Genomic DNA, 13,632 nt, shown 5'->3' on the forward strand with positions numbered 1-13,632 from the left:
TAGATCACTGGCTCAAAAACAAACAAACAGACAAAAACATTTGCTGGAAGCTGATCCAAACAGACCACAAGGGTTAACTCTGAAGAATTAAAATGCACACTGAAGCATGTTCAAAATGCGATTCAAGCATTTCCCCTTCTTTCTTCTTTTACCCTTCCTTCTCCTCGCCCTTTCTCTGAGAGTTACACATATACTCTGCTTTTTCCCTCATTCTGTTTTCATGGACGGTGAGATGGACAATGGCTGCCCCAGGCTTACTGTCCACAGTGTGGTATCCTCTAGGCCTGGGAAAATTGGACTTTCTGAAACACACATCATGGCCTGTGGGACAAATCTGGCCCATTGCCTGTTGTTATAAATAAAGTTTTATTGGAACATGGCCTGTCTCATTTGTTTATGTATTGTCTGTCTATAGATAGTTTTGTACCACAATAACAGAGTTAAGTAGTAGCAACCGTATGGCCGAAAAAGCTGAGAATATTTACCATCTGGCTCTTCACACACAAAAAAACTGCCGACCTCTGTTTTAAAATGTAAAAATATAAAATTTCTAGGAGAAAAATCTTTGTGGCATTGGGCTGGGCAAAGATTTCTCAGACACAATACCAAAAGCCCACTTCATTTAAAAAAAAAAAAAAAAAAAGGATAAACTGGATATTATCAAAATTTAAAACTTTTGCTCTGTGAAAGATACTGCTAAGAGAAGTAAAATCCACCAACTGGAGTAAACATTTGCAAAAAGGACTTGTAGTTAGAACACCTTTTTTTTTTTTGAGTCAAAGTCTCACTCCACTGCCCAGGCTGAAGTGCACTGCCATAAGCATAGCTCACTGCAGCTACAAACTCTTGGGTTCAAGCAATCCTCCTGCCTCAGCCTTCTGGCTAATATTTTATTTTTTGTGGAGATGGGGTCTCACTATGTTGCTATGTTGCCCACACTGGTCTCGAATTCCTGGTATCAAGTGATCCTCCCATCTCAGCCTCTCACAGTGTTAGAATTATAGGGGTGAGCCACTTCACCCAACCGAGAACACTTTTTGTTTTTTTTTTTTTTTTTTGAGATGGAGTCTCGCTCTGTCGCCCAGCTTGGAGTGTAATGGTGTGATCTCCGCTCACCGCAAGCTCCACCTCCCAGGTTCACGCCATTCTCCTGCCTTAGCCTCCTGAGTAGCTGGGAGTACAAGCACCCACCATGAGGCCCAGCTAATTTTTTGTATTTTTAATGGAGACAGGGTTTCACCGTGTTAGCCAGGATGGTCTAGATCTCCTGACCTCGTGATCTGCCCGCCTCGGCCTCCCAAAGTCCTGGGATTACAGGTGTGAGCCACCGCACCTGGCCCAGAACACTTTCTTTTAAGCTCTCAAAACATAAGCAGGCCAGTGTGGTGGCTCACGCCTGGAATTCCAGTACTTTGGGAGGCCAGGGTGGGTGGATCACCTGAGGTCAGGAGTTTGAGACAAGTCCGGCCAACATAGTGAAACCCCATCTCTACAAAAATAAAACAACAAAAAAAATTAGCAAGGCGTGGTGGTGGGCATCTGTAATCTCAGTTACTGGGGAGGCTGAGGCAGGAGAATCGCTTGAACTCAGGATGCAGAGGTTGCAATGAGCCGAGATCGCGCCACTGCATTCCAACCTGGGCAATAGGGCCAGACTCTGTCTCCAAAGAAAAACAAAACAAAACAAAACAAAACCCAAAAACAACATAATGAGCAAACCTGGTTTCAAAAATGGCAAAAGACTTGAACAGACACTACACCAAAGAATATATATGGATGGCAGACAGGCACATGAAAAGATGCTCAACATCATTAGTCAACTTAAAACCACATCGAGACACCACTACCAACCTATTAGAATGGCTAAAACAAAATAAAACAAAAACAACCAACAACAGCAAAACAATATCAAGTGCTGGCAGGGATGTGGAGAAGCCAGAATATTCATGCACTGCTGGTGGGAATGCAAAAATGTGAAATGTGACAGCCACTTTGGAAAACAGATTGGCAGTTTCTTATGGTGAAATATACACTTAGCATGGGATCCAGCAATCCTACTCCTAGTATTAAGGCAATAGAAAGGAAAATCTATGTTCACACAAAAATCTGTATATAAATGTGTAGAGTGGCATTATTCATAATCATCCAAAACTACAACAACCCAAATATTCTTTAAGCCATTCATGGATAAACTGGGATATACCATACAACAGACTACTACTAGGCAATAAAAGGTACCACCAATTCATGCTACTTGTGTGAATCTCAAATACATCTTGCCACATCATTTCTGTGCCTACCTGGAAAAGGCAAAACCATAGGGATGGATCTGCGGTCGATGGGGTTAGGGAGTGAGGGGAAAAGTTGATTACACAGGGATAGGAGGAGGGAGTATTTCTGTATGGGGGAGAGTGAACTTTCCAATCTTTATTATGGTGGTAATCAAACAACTTTATCCATTTGTCAAAACGCAGAGAACTCTACTCCAAAGAATGAATTTTCCTACATGCAAATTTAAAAATAAATTGTCTGAGTGTGGCGACTCATGCCTTTAATCCCAGGGCTTTCGGAGGCCAACATGGGAGGACTGCTTGAACCTGGAGTTCGAGACTGGCCTGGGCAGCACAGAAAGATGCCATCATTACAAAAAAAAAAAAAAAAAAATTAAAATTACCCAGGAATGGTGATGCATGCCTGTATGCAATCCCAGCTAATCGGGGGCTTGGTCAGGAGGATCACTACAGCCTGGGAGGTCAATGCTGCAGTTAGCTATGATTGCGCCACTGCAGTCCACCCTGGGTGACAGACTGAGATCCTGCCTCAAAAACAACAACAAAACCACAATAAAAATAAATTTTAAAAGGTTTAAAAAGAGAACTTCTGCTTTGTGGCCCTGTTCCTCCTGACATTCTGAGTCAAGGCTGAGCAGCCCCGGCAGGTCAAGTTCTTGGTCAACGAGCAACAAGGGAGAAACCAACAGCCTGCACCCCCAAGCAGTTTCATGGTGTTTCCGGGCCCCCACCCCACTCTCTGGAGGCCCTTTGCTTGACCTTCTCCAAGTCTGCATCATCAATCCCGGGCCAAATCAGCTTCTGTCCCACAAACTCCAACCGCGACCGGGCCTGTCACCACTCAATTATCAATGACTCCCAAGTTGTAGCTGCCTCTGGCTCTCAAGGTGCAAGGCCTGCACTGTCCCGCAATCAAGATGCTCGCCTCTCTGATCTTCCCTGTCAGTGGTCACCACGCACTGAGGCTCAGACGTCACGCGATGATGCTCACAGTCAGGCGTGCTGTTAATAAGTGTCAGGGCCAGGCCTCAAGTTGTCATGACAGTGCAACTGTCATATTGGCAAGGCCCTTCACGATCGGACCTAGGTGGTTCTCCAGCCTCAGTCGCCACCCTCCCTTCCCGCTCACTCCAGCTTCTTGCCAATATGCTACAGGCCTCTGTTTTGGCTGTTCCCTCTGCAGGGCACAAGTGTCCTCTCCTTCACTTCCCAGCTCATTTTTCAAAATTAATATACATATTTTTAAAGAGTGGGGGTCTCACTATGTTGCCCAGGCTGGTCTTGAACTCCCAAGCTCAAGTGATCCTCCTACCTTGGCCTCCCAAAGTGGTGGGATTGCAGGTGTGAGCCATCACGCCTGGCCTCCCAGCTCACTTTTATTTTTACTTATTTATTTTTCTTTTGAGACAGGGTCTTTCTCTGCTGCCAAACTGGAGTGCAGTGGCACAATCACGGCTCACTGCAGCCTCGAACTGCCTCAGTTTCCCAAGTAGCTGGGACTACCGGTGTGTGCCACCATACCCGGCTGATTTTTAAATTTTTTATAGAGACAAGGGTCTCATTTTGTTGCCCATGCTGGCTTCAAGTCATCCTCCCACCTGGGCCTCCCAAAGTGCTGGGATTATAGGTGAGAGTCACTATACCAGGCTGGCTCATCTTTAAAAAGCTACCTTCCTGGCCCGGTGTGGTGACTCACGCCTGTAATCGCAGCATTTTGGGAGGCTGAGGCAGGCGGATCACCTGAGGTCAGGAGCTTGAGACCAGCATGGCCAACATAGCGAAACCCCATCTATACTAAAAATACAAAAATTAGCTGGGTGTGATAGTACATACCTGTAGTCCTAGCTACTCAGGAGGCTGAGACAGGAGACTCACTTGAACCCGGGAGGCAGAGGTCGCAGTGAGTCAAGATCATACCACTGTACTCCAGCCCAGGCAAGAAAGTGAGACTGTCTCAAAACAAACAAACAAACAAACAAAAAACCACCTCCCCCAGGACAACGGGTTACTCTAGTTCTCAGCGCCTCCATGCCATTGCTGTAAACCTTCATTACTGTCCAAACCACTCCTATCATTATTTGCTTTACACTCAACGACCAGTGTCAATGGTGAGAACCTTGAGGGCCCAGGTTATATCATTGCCATTTAAGAGTCCCCAGGCAAACCCAGGGCGTGTCACACAGCAGGACAGGCGGCTGCTGGCTCTCAGACAGGCTGGAGTGCGGAGGCATGATCACGGCTCACTGCAGCCCTGGCCTCCTGGGCTCAGGTGATCCTCCCACCTAAGCCTCCCAAGTACCTAGGACTGCATAGTGATGCGCACTTGCATCACTATGCAGTCCTACTAAGTCCTCTATGTAGTTCTGATTAAGCTTTTTTATGTTTTGTAGAGAGGGGGGTCTTGCTTTGTCACCCAGGCTGGAATGCAATGGTGTGGTCTTGGCTCACTGTAACCTCCACCTCCTGGGTTCAAGCAATTCTCCGGCTTCAGCCTCCCGAGTAGCTGGGATTACAGGCACCTGCCACCATGCCCGGCTAATTTTTGTATTTTTAGTAGAGACGGGGTTTCACCATGTTGGCCAGGCTGCTCTCGCACTCCTGACCTGAGGCAATCTGCCCGCCTTGGTCTCCCAAAGTGCTGGAATTACAGGCATGAGCCATCACACCCGGCTGCTTTTTTATGTTTTGTAGAGCGGGGGGGTGGGGGTGGGGGTGGTCTTACTATGTTGCCCAGGCTGGTCTTTAACTCCTGACCTCAAGTGATCCTCCCACCTCAGCCTCCCAAGCACTGGGCTTAGAGGCGTGCCTGACCTCAGGGAGAAGTATTGGCTGGATGATCTCTGAAGGTTTTTGACTCCAATGCACTATTTTAAACAATCCTGGTTGTCTACGTGACACCACTGATGTTGTTCACATCCGTAGATCATCTAGCACATATCCAGGGGAGAGAGATGTGTGCGTCTTTATGTGTAACAGAAAAAGAGGCTGTTTCCACCAGGCATGTATGAGAATCGCTTTCATTGCATCATGATGGAGCAGGTATTCTACACCGCTTGAGCCAGAGCAAAACTAGAACAGTCAAATCTATCTTCAGGCTCAATCTTGACACTTCACACATCATCTGATAGGGCTTGGACCCAGTAATTGTTAAGGTCCTTTCCAGATGCAACATTCTGAGTCTTCAAGGTAAAAAAGGCTTAGGTCATTCAGGAAATGCTCTGCTGCCAGAGAAAACCTAAAGCACCACCTGACCCAGTTATAACTGCCACGCAACGCGAGGTCTCAGGTGGACACAGCACCGGCTTCTTCCAGGCCCCTGCCCATGGCCCACAGAAGGGCAGGATGCCTGGCTGGAGCAGCTCCAGCTAAGTGACAATTCCCTATCAGCCAGGCTGAGAAGTCCGGGGCAGGAGCAGGTCAGGTGTGGCTGGCCTATGGCCCAGTCCAGGCACCCCACAGCCCTGCTAAGAGCTCTGGCTTCTTTCTGGCTGGTCAAGGCCAAAGGCCACTGCAGGGATCTCGCACGGAAGTGCAAAGCGACAGGGAATGGCAGGAAAAAACCCTGGACTCTGGAGTCTGGCAGGCCCGAGCTGGGCACTAAGTCTCCTGCTCACCGGCTGAACTACTATGCAGAAGTCGCTCCCCCTTCCCAGAGCTTCAGCTTCCTCCACTGGGGATGTCACCCCCTGCTCCACAGCGCCTGGTACAGTGAGTACCTGTCTCTAGTCCCACTTCATGAACAAAATCAAGGTGAACGTATGTCTCCCCAACCTCCCTGTCTGCAGCTACAAACACCTTCATCTCCTCTCCTCCTGCCCTTGCCCTCTCTTCAAACTGCCTCCGCCCCCTGAATTACTTCGTTTGGTGGCACAGCCCCACCTGTCCCCCAAGCCACCTCTCTCTCTCCCTTGGACCTAATCAAGCACCATGTCCTGCCAGTTTAACACGTGAGATCTCTCACTGTCCTGCCACCTCTCTGCCACCATCCCCATACAGATTCCCGTCACCTCCTCCTAGACAGACTCCTAAGTGGGATTTCAAACTCAGTGTCTCTAAACCCAGCTTCGTCTTCTCCCGCCTAGTCACTCCCCTTCCTTGAGTCTGCCTGTTTCTGTTCATGATGACATGAGTCTGGCCATCGAGTTGTTCAGGATTGTTCCCTCTCCTGTGATTCCTTCCCCTGACATAAATGTCTTGCTGTGAAAAAAAAAAAAAAATTTTTTTTTTTTTTTTAGAGATGGGATCTCACTCTGTTGCCCAGGATGGTCTTGAACTCCTGGCCTTGAGCAATCCTCCACCTTGGCCTCCCAAGTTGTCGGGGTTACAGGTGTGAGCCACTACACCCAGCCACAGATGTCTGTCTGACAGGTACCTGGATCCAGTCACTTCTGAGTGGTCTGCCAATCTTTCCTTTCCCTGGCACAGACAAAATAGCAACCACGTGCCAGGCACAGAGCATAGCATCAGGCATACAAAACAAAGAAGCAGTCCCAGTCCTGACCCTCAAGCGGTTCAGCCATTACGGGGACACCTCAGTACTGCAATAGCCCATGACTAGTTTCTCCTTGTCTCCCCCCAGCCTCTCCACCAGGGTGAGCAGTGAACTAAAACTGCTCAGTAGCCACCCTCTGGCCTAGCCGCAGAGTAACAGCCAAGCCCTCTGCCCACCGGCCACCTGAGCACTCCTGCCACGACTACCCACTTCATCCTTCTTGCCCCTAAAGAATCCACGTGGTTCTTTGAACACACGATGTTCTCTGAACACTGCGATGTTCCACCTCCGGTCTTCGCTGTATCCTACAAAGCCCCACCCCATTGTCTTTGCCTGGGTAACTCCTCCCCACCGCTACTGCCTCCTCTCCTCCAGGAAGCATTCTGGGCTCTCCTGTGCCCATCCAGGTCCCTCTTCTGGGCTTCCACATCAGCCAGGGCATCACTCTCACCACACTCATCAGAGTGGGCTGAGATGACCTACACACATCATGCACACTCTCCAGAGCCTAGCGTGGGCCAGGACACAGCAGCGAAGCAGGGAGAGTCGTTCAGAGGCGGGAGCGAACCTCACTTCCCTCCCACAGGCTGGCTTCCGTCGGTCTTCCCCTGACCCACAGCTCGGGTTGGCCGCACCGCCTCGCTACTGCCACCTAGGGGCGCCAGTCGGGCGCTGCGCTTCTCTTGCCATTCAGCCTTGAATTCGATTCAATAAACTGAACGGGATGGGGACACTAAAGAGGGAACAGTTGATTCCGGTTGGGGGGAGGAAGAGTGGCAGTCAGACGAGGCTTCAAACGGCCAGTGAGCTCTGGGCTGAGCCATGGAGCCTGAGCAACGGATCTCCAGGTGGAAGAGATCTATCTCCAGGTGGAGGCTGCAACAGGCAGGGAGGGTTAGAGTTTGGCGTCTACATGCAGGGGCAGGGAGCGTTTGGGTGTGAAGGAACTGGTACTCCAAACTAAGGGCTTCTAACTTTATCTTTTAAGCCATGAAAGAGGTCAAGAAAACGTCTTTTTTCTGCCCAAAGATTTTAAATCAGAAGGGACACAATTAGATGTGCATTTACAGAACAGAACTCCTGCTGGAGTGTGGAAAGGGGAAGAGATTGGAAGCCGCGAGTGAGAGAGGCAATACATTTTCATAATTTCTTGTTGTTTTCATAAACAGTTTTTTCATAATTCTCATTTCTTTTACTTGAAATAGCATCATGGGCTGGGTGCGGTGTCTCACGCCTGTAATCCCAGGATTTTAGGAGGCCAAGGCAGATGGATCTCCTGAGGTCAGGAGTTCGAGACCAGCCTGCTCAATAAGGCGAAATCCTGTCTCTATTAAAAATACAAAAAATTAGCCGTGCGTTGTGGCGGCCGCCTGTAATCCCAGCTACTCGGGAGGCTGAGGCAGGAGAATCGCTTGAACTCGGGAGGCAAAGGTTGCAGTGAGTCGAGATGGCACAACTGCACTCCAGCCTGGGCTACAAGGGTGAAACTGTGTCTCCAAAAAGAAAAAAAAAAAAAAAAAAGCACCATGATCTCAGACTCAACACATCCAAACTGAAACTCTGTCTGCTCAAAACCAATGCGTCAACATAAACAGTATTATTTCCTTCCACATTTGGAGACGTTCACGTATCTCAACCTCTTTGTGGGCCTTGAAGTTGCAGAATTTGATAACAGATCCCAGCACAAAACTTTGCACACAGAAAATACTTGATGACAACTGAGTGGAGTGTCCTGGAGCCTTGCGATTATGGGAGCAATACAACCGGGTGGTTAAGAGTAAGGGTTTTGAATCAGAGTTCAAACCCTGGCGCAGCCACTTTAGTGCATGAGACTGGTCATATGAAGTGACCCATCTAAGCCTCAGTTTCTTCATCTCTAAAATGGAAATTAATGGAAATTATAACATCATCCGCCTCAAGGACTGGAGACAAACGTCCACAAAGTGTCGAGCTCATAGTAAATCCTCAATAAATACTGGTGGTTATGTATAACATCATTTATTCAGTGCCTACCAGGTACAGACCACGCACAACGCAACAGGCTTCTCAACCCCTTCAATCTGCACCACACTTTTGTCCTTCCCATTTGACAGATAAGAAAACTAAGGCTCAACAGAGTCAAGCTTGTTCGAGGTCTTGGGAGCATCTCCCAGGGCATTAGAACTTTTGGAGGAAGGGATTTAGTTCAGTAATGGTTCTCACCTGCGTGTATGAGAGAGTGGAAGAGACCCCTCCCCCGCAACCCGGGACATCTGGCAATGTTTGGAGATCTTGTTGATCCTCACGACTTGGGGGATGGGGATACTGCTGGCATCTAGTGGGTAGAGGCCAGGAATACGGCTCAACTTCCTACATTGCACAGGGAAGGCCCCCACCCACAACCAAAAACTATCTGACCCCGAACATCAGTAGTGCTAACGTTGAGAAACCCTTCTCTAGCCAGGTCACTCTCCTGATCTTCCCACTTCTGGCCATCCGGATCTTAGATGAACACTTTCCAGCAAGGGGGCTCAGTCCCACCACGGGAAGCCCGTGCAGAAGTTGTGCAGAAGTTCTTCCCCACCTGCCCTGCACACAGTAGGGACCAAAACCCATTTTAACAAGCCCGGCAGCCCAGAGCACCGGAAAAGGAAGGAAGGGCATCCATCCCCCATTGTTCAACTGTGTGCAGTTTGTGTTTCCAACAGACACACACACATATTTTACAAATCCTAACGTCCCACGCCCCACAAACAGCTTTGTTAGAGATGGCGCTCAAAAAAAGATGCAGTTTAGATTTTTTTTTCCCCCCCAGGACTCCCGTGTATCTACTGAAGGGTTTGCACACTTCTCAAAGGACCTCGCACCGGCCGCGGTGCTCTGACAACGACCACAAAAGAATCTGTGGGATTTCCCGGGGGAGCGAGCCCGTGGGCCGTGACCTCTGCGCGCTCAAAGCGTTCCCCGCGCTCCCCCCGCCGCTGGCCCCACTCTCCCGCCCCCGGAGCCCGGGCTTCCAAGGCGACCTGAGCCCCCGGCCGTGCAGCCCGGCCCCCCGGCGCATGCCCACGCCGTATCCCCCTCGCCCGTCCCTCGAGGCGCCAGAGGAATCCGGCCCCAGGGCCTGTTGCCGGCGCCTACACCGGCCCGCCCCGACCCGCCCGCCGCGGCCCCAGCGCGCGTCCCCTCCCGCGGTCCGGCGCGGCCTGGGCCTCGGCCGGTGCAGGCCCGCGGGCGCCCCGCGGCCAGGCCAGGCGAGCTCAGGCCTGCCGCGGCCTACCCCGTCGGGCGCCGCCGAAGGCCCCCCACCGCCTCACCTGGACGCGGGCGGGCGGGCCCGGGGCTGCTCCGGGGCGGGCGGGAGGCGGCGGCGGCGCGGCGCTAACGGCTCCGCTCGGCCTCGGTAGCGGTGGCGGCGGTGGCGGCGACGGCGACGGCGGCAGCGGCTCCTCCTCAGCGCGCACGACCCGCTCCGGCCCGCGGACCGGACACGCCCCCCCGGCGCGCGCGCCCATTGGTCGGCGTCCGCCACGTCGCGCTGCTCATTGGCCGTCGTGGCTGTCGCGGCACCCCGGGGCGCGCGGGAGAGGCGGGACTTCCGGTCGGCGCCGCCTGCGAAGGGCTCCGCGGCCGGCGGAGACGCGGGCAGCCAGCGATGGCCGCGGAGGGGGCGGACTGGGTTCCGGCCCTCGGAGGCTGACGGAAGGCGGTAGCTGAGGAGCGGCGCCTCTGGTTGAGCGCTCGCCGTATGTCCCGCACCTGTGTGACCTGCTGCCGCCGCCCAGTAAGGTAGGAACGGTCAGCGCGCCGGGGTTACGCGTACAAAACCTAGGTTCGAATCCCGGCCCCGACGTTTCCTCACGTAGTGCGGTTGGGCAGGAGCTGACGTCACCTTGCCGGGCCTCAGTTTCCTTTTCTGGTGCGCTGAGGAGGTGGGGCATGGAACGTGGTCAGAGCAAGCCAGTTCCCGAAGGCTCAGCCTCTCATTCATTCATTAAAATGTCATTGAGCGCCTACTGTGTGTCAGTCACTGTATGGGCAGTGAGCAGAAAAAAAATACCTGGTCTTATTGGGCTAACATTCTAAGCCAGCGCTGACCTAGAATGCCCTAGTAGAAATACATACAACCTACATGTTTAATTTTTTTATGCTTTAATTTTTTAAATAAAGATGGGCTCTGGCTCTGTTGCCCAGGCTGGTCTGGAACTCCTGGACTCAAGTGATTCTCCTGCGTCCCCCTCACAAAGAGCTGGGATTACAGGCATGCTTGCACTCTGCCTAATTTTGTTTTTCTTTTTTTTGTGTGTGTGTGATCTGAAAATAATAATCTTTTTATTTTTATTTATTTATTTGAGAAGGAGTCTTGCTGTGTCACCAGGCTGGAGTGCAGTGGCGTGATCTCGGCTCACTGCAACCTCCGCTTCCCGGGTTCAAGCGATTCTCCTGCCTCAGCCTCCTGAGTAGCAGGGACTACAGGCGCGTGCCACCACAACCAGCTAATTTTTGTATTTTTAGGAGTGACGGGGTTTCACGGTGTTGGCCAGGATGGTCTCTCTCTCTTGACGTCCTGATCCGCCCACCTCGGCCTCCCAAAGTGCTGGGATTACAGGCGTGAGCCACCATCTGGCCTAGAAAAGCTTTTTACAGATTGGGTCTCACTGTGTTGCCCAGGCTGGAGTACAGTGGCTGTTCACAGGTGCAATCATCCCACAGGTTTAACTCCTGACCTCAAGCAGTCCTCCTGCCTCAGGCTCCCAAGTAGCTGGGATTATAGGCATGTGCCACCACACCTAGCTCAATTAAATGTTAAATTTAACATTTAATTGTTATATTTTATGGTAGCTAGCATTCTGGATCATCACGGTGCAATAGAAATATAAGCAAAGCAGGCCAGGCACAGTGGCTCATGCCTGTAATCCCAGCACTTTGGGAGGCCAAGGCAGGCAGATCACGAGGTCAGGAGTTCAAGACCAGCCTGGCCAACATGGTAAACCCCCATCTCTACTAAAAATACAAAAATTAGCTGGGTGTGGTGGCGGGTATCCGTAATCCCAGCTAATCGGGAGGCTGAGGCAGGAGAATCGCTTGAAACTGGAAGGCAGAGGTTGCAGTGAGCCAAGGTCCTGCCTCTGCACTCCAGCCTAGGTGAAAGAGGGAAATTCCATCTCAAAAAAAAAAAGAAGTATAAGCAAGCCACAGATTTGTCAGCGAGGTATGTAATTTAAATTAATTAAATTGTTAGCCATATTTAAAAATAAGTAAAAAGAAACAGGTGATGTTAATTGTAATGTGTTTTATTTAACTCAGTATGTTGAATATGTTATTATTTAAACATGTAGTCAATATTTTAAAATACAGGATATTTTGTATCTATTATCTTTCCAAAATACAAGATACTTTGTGTGTCCTTTTTCTTTCCTGCATGCTTTTTTTTTTTTTTTGGAAACAGAGTCTCACTCTGTTGCCCAGCCTGGAATGCAGTGGTGGGATCTCGGCTCACTTCAACCTTCCCCTCCCGGGTTCAAGCAATTCTCCTGCCTCAGCCTCCCTCCCAAGTAACTGGGATCACAGGCACCCGTGACCACACCCCGCTATTTTTTTTTTTTTTTTTTTTTTTTTTGAGACGAATCTCTGTCTGTCTCACCCAAGCTGGAGTGTAGTGGCAGCATCTCAGCTCACTGCAACTTCTGCTTCCCAGGTTCAAAGTGATTCTTCTGCTTCAGCCTCCCCGAGTAGCTGGGATTACAGGCATGTGCCACCACGCCCAGCTAATTTTTGTATTTTTGGTAGAGATGGGGTTTTACCTTGTTGGTCAGGCCGGTCTCGAACTCCTGATGTTAGGTGATCTGCCTGTCTCGCCCTCCCAAAGTGCCGGAATTACAGCCTAATTTTTGTATTTTTAGTAGAGATGAGGTTTCACCATGTTGCCCTGCTTGGTTTTGTTTGTTTGTTTGTTTGGAGACAGAGTCTCACTCTGTTGCCCAGGCTGGAGTGCAGTGGCACGATCTTTGCTCACTGCAACCTCTGCCTCCTGGGTTCAAATGATTCTCCTGCCTCAGCCTTCCGAGTAGCTGAGATTACAGACATTTGCCACCATGCCCGGCTAATTTTTTGTATTTTTAGTAGAGATGGGGTTTCACCATGTTGCCCAGGCTGGCCTCGAACTCCTTACTTCAAGTGATCCACCCGCCCTGGCCTCCCATAGTGCTGGTATTACAGGTATGAGCCACCGCGCTCGGCTGCTGCCTGCTTTGGAAATCTAGTATGTATTTTATACTCCACAGCACAGCACAGCACCGCACATCTCAAGTCGGACTGGCTGCATTTCAAGAGCTCAGCCATCACACATTACCAGTCGCTACTGCATCAGACTCTGCAGTGCTGGATGGGGAGTCAGAAGAGAAACCAGGTGATTTCCATGTCAAGTGAACAGGCTAAGAAAAGCAAATTAGGGAAAGAGCACAGGGAATGTGGAAGTTGCTGTTTGAAAGAGGATGGTTGAGAAGGTTGAAGAGATGTCATTTGCAGAGGGACCCAAAGGAGGTGAGAGCGCTGAACGAATAGTTACATTCTTCGTTGTCTGCCACAGTGCTGTCCAGAAGAACTTCCCACAATAATGGGCATGTTCCGTATCAGCACCGTCCAATTCAGTAGCCCCTGGCTCCGTGGGGTTTTCTTTCTTTCTTTCTGTTCTTCTTTTCTTTCTTTCTTTCTTTCCTTTTTCTCTTTCTTTTTTTTTTTTTTTTTTTTTTTAATATGGAGTCTCACTGTCTTACCCTGGCTGGAGTGCAGTGGTGTGATCTTAGCTCACTGCAAACTCCGCCTCCTGGGTTTAAGCGATTCTCTTGCCTCAGCCTCCCAAGTAGCTGG

The 13,632-nt window shown here is 50.3% G+C and overlaps 2 protein-coding genes across 2 annotated transcripts in view; one reads left to right on the forward strand and one right to left on the reverse strand.

The window, feature by feature from the left end:
* LOC105483871 (ELAV like RNA binding protein 1) overlaps positions 1-10,234 on the reverse strand; it is a 46,998-nt gene extending 36,764 nt beyond the window's left edge. The window contains exon 1 of the mRNA XM_011744967.3: positions 10,080-10,234. The gene's annotated coding sequence lies outside the window, so the exon portion shown is untranslated. The remainder of the gene's footprint in view (positions 1-10,079) is intronic.
* Positions 10,235-10,395: 161 nt separating this feature from the next.
* LOC105483630 (C-C motif chemokine ligand 25) overlaps positions 10,396-13,632 on the forward strand; it is a 48,595-nt gene continuing 45,358 nt past the window's right edge. Inside the window, exon 1 of the mRNA XM_071085969.1 lies at positions 10,396-10,551. The gene's annotated coding sequence lies outside the window, so the exon portion shown is untranslated. The remainder of the gene's footprint in view (positions 10,552-13,632) is intronic.

Source organism: Macaca nemestrina, chromosome 20, assembly GCF_043159975.1.
Source record: "Macaca nemestrina isolate mMacNem1 chromosome 20, mMacNem.hap1, whole genome shotgun sequence".
NCBI classification, from domain to species: Eukaryota; Metazoa; Chordata; class Mammalia; order Primates; family Cercopithecidae; genus Macaca; species Macaca nemestrina.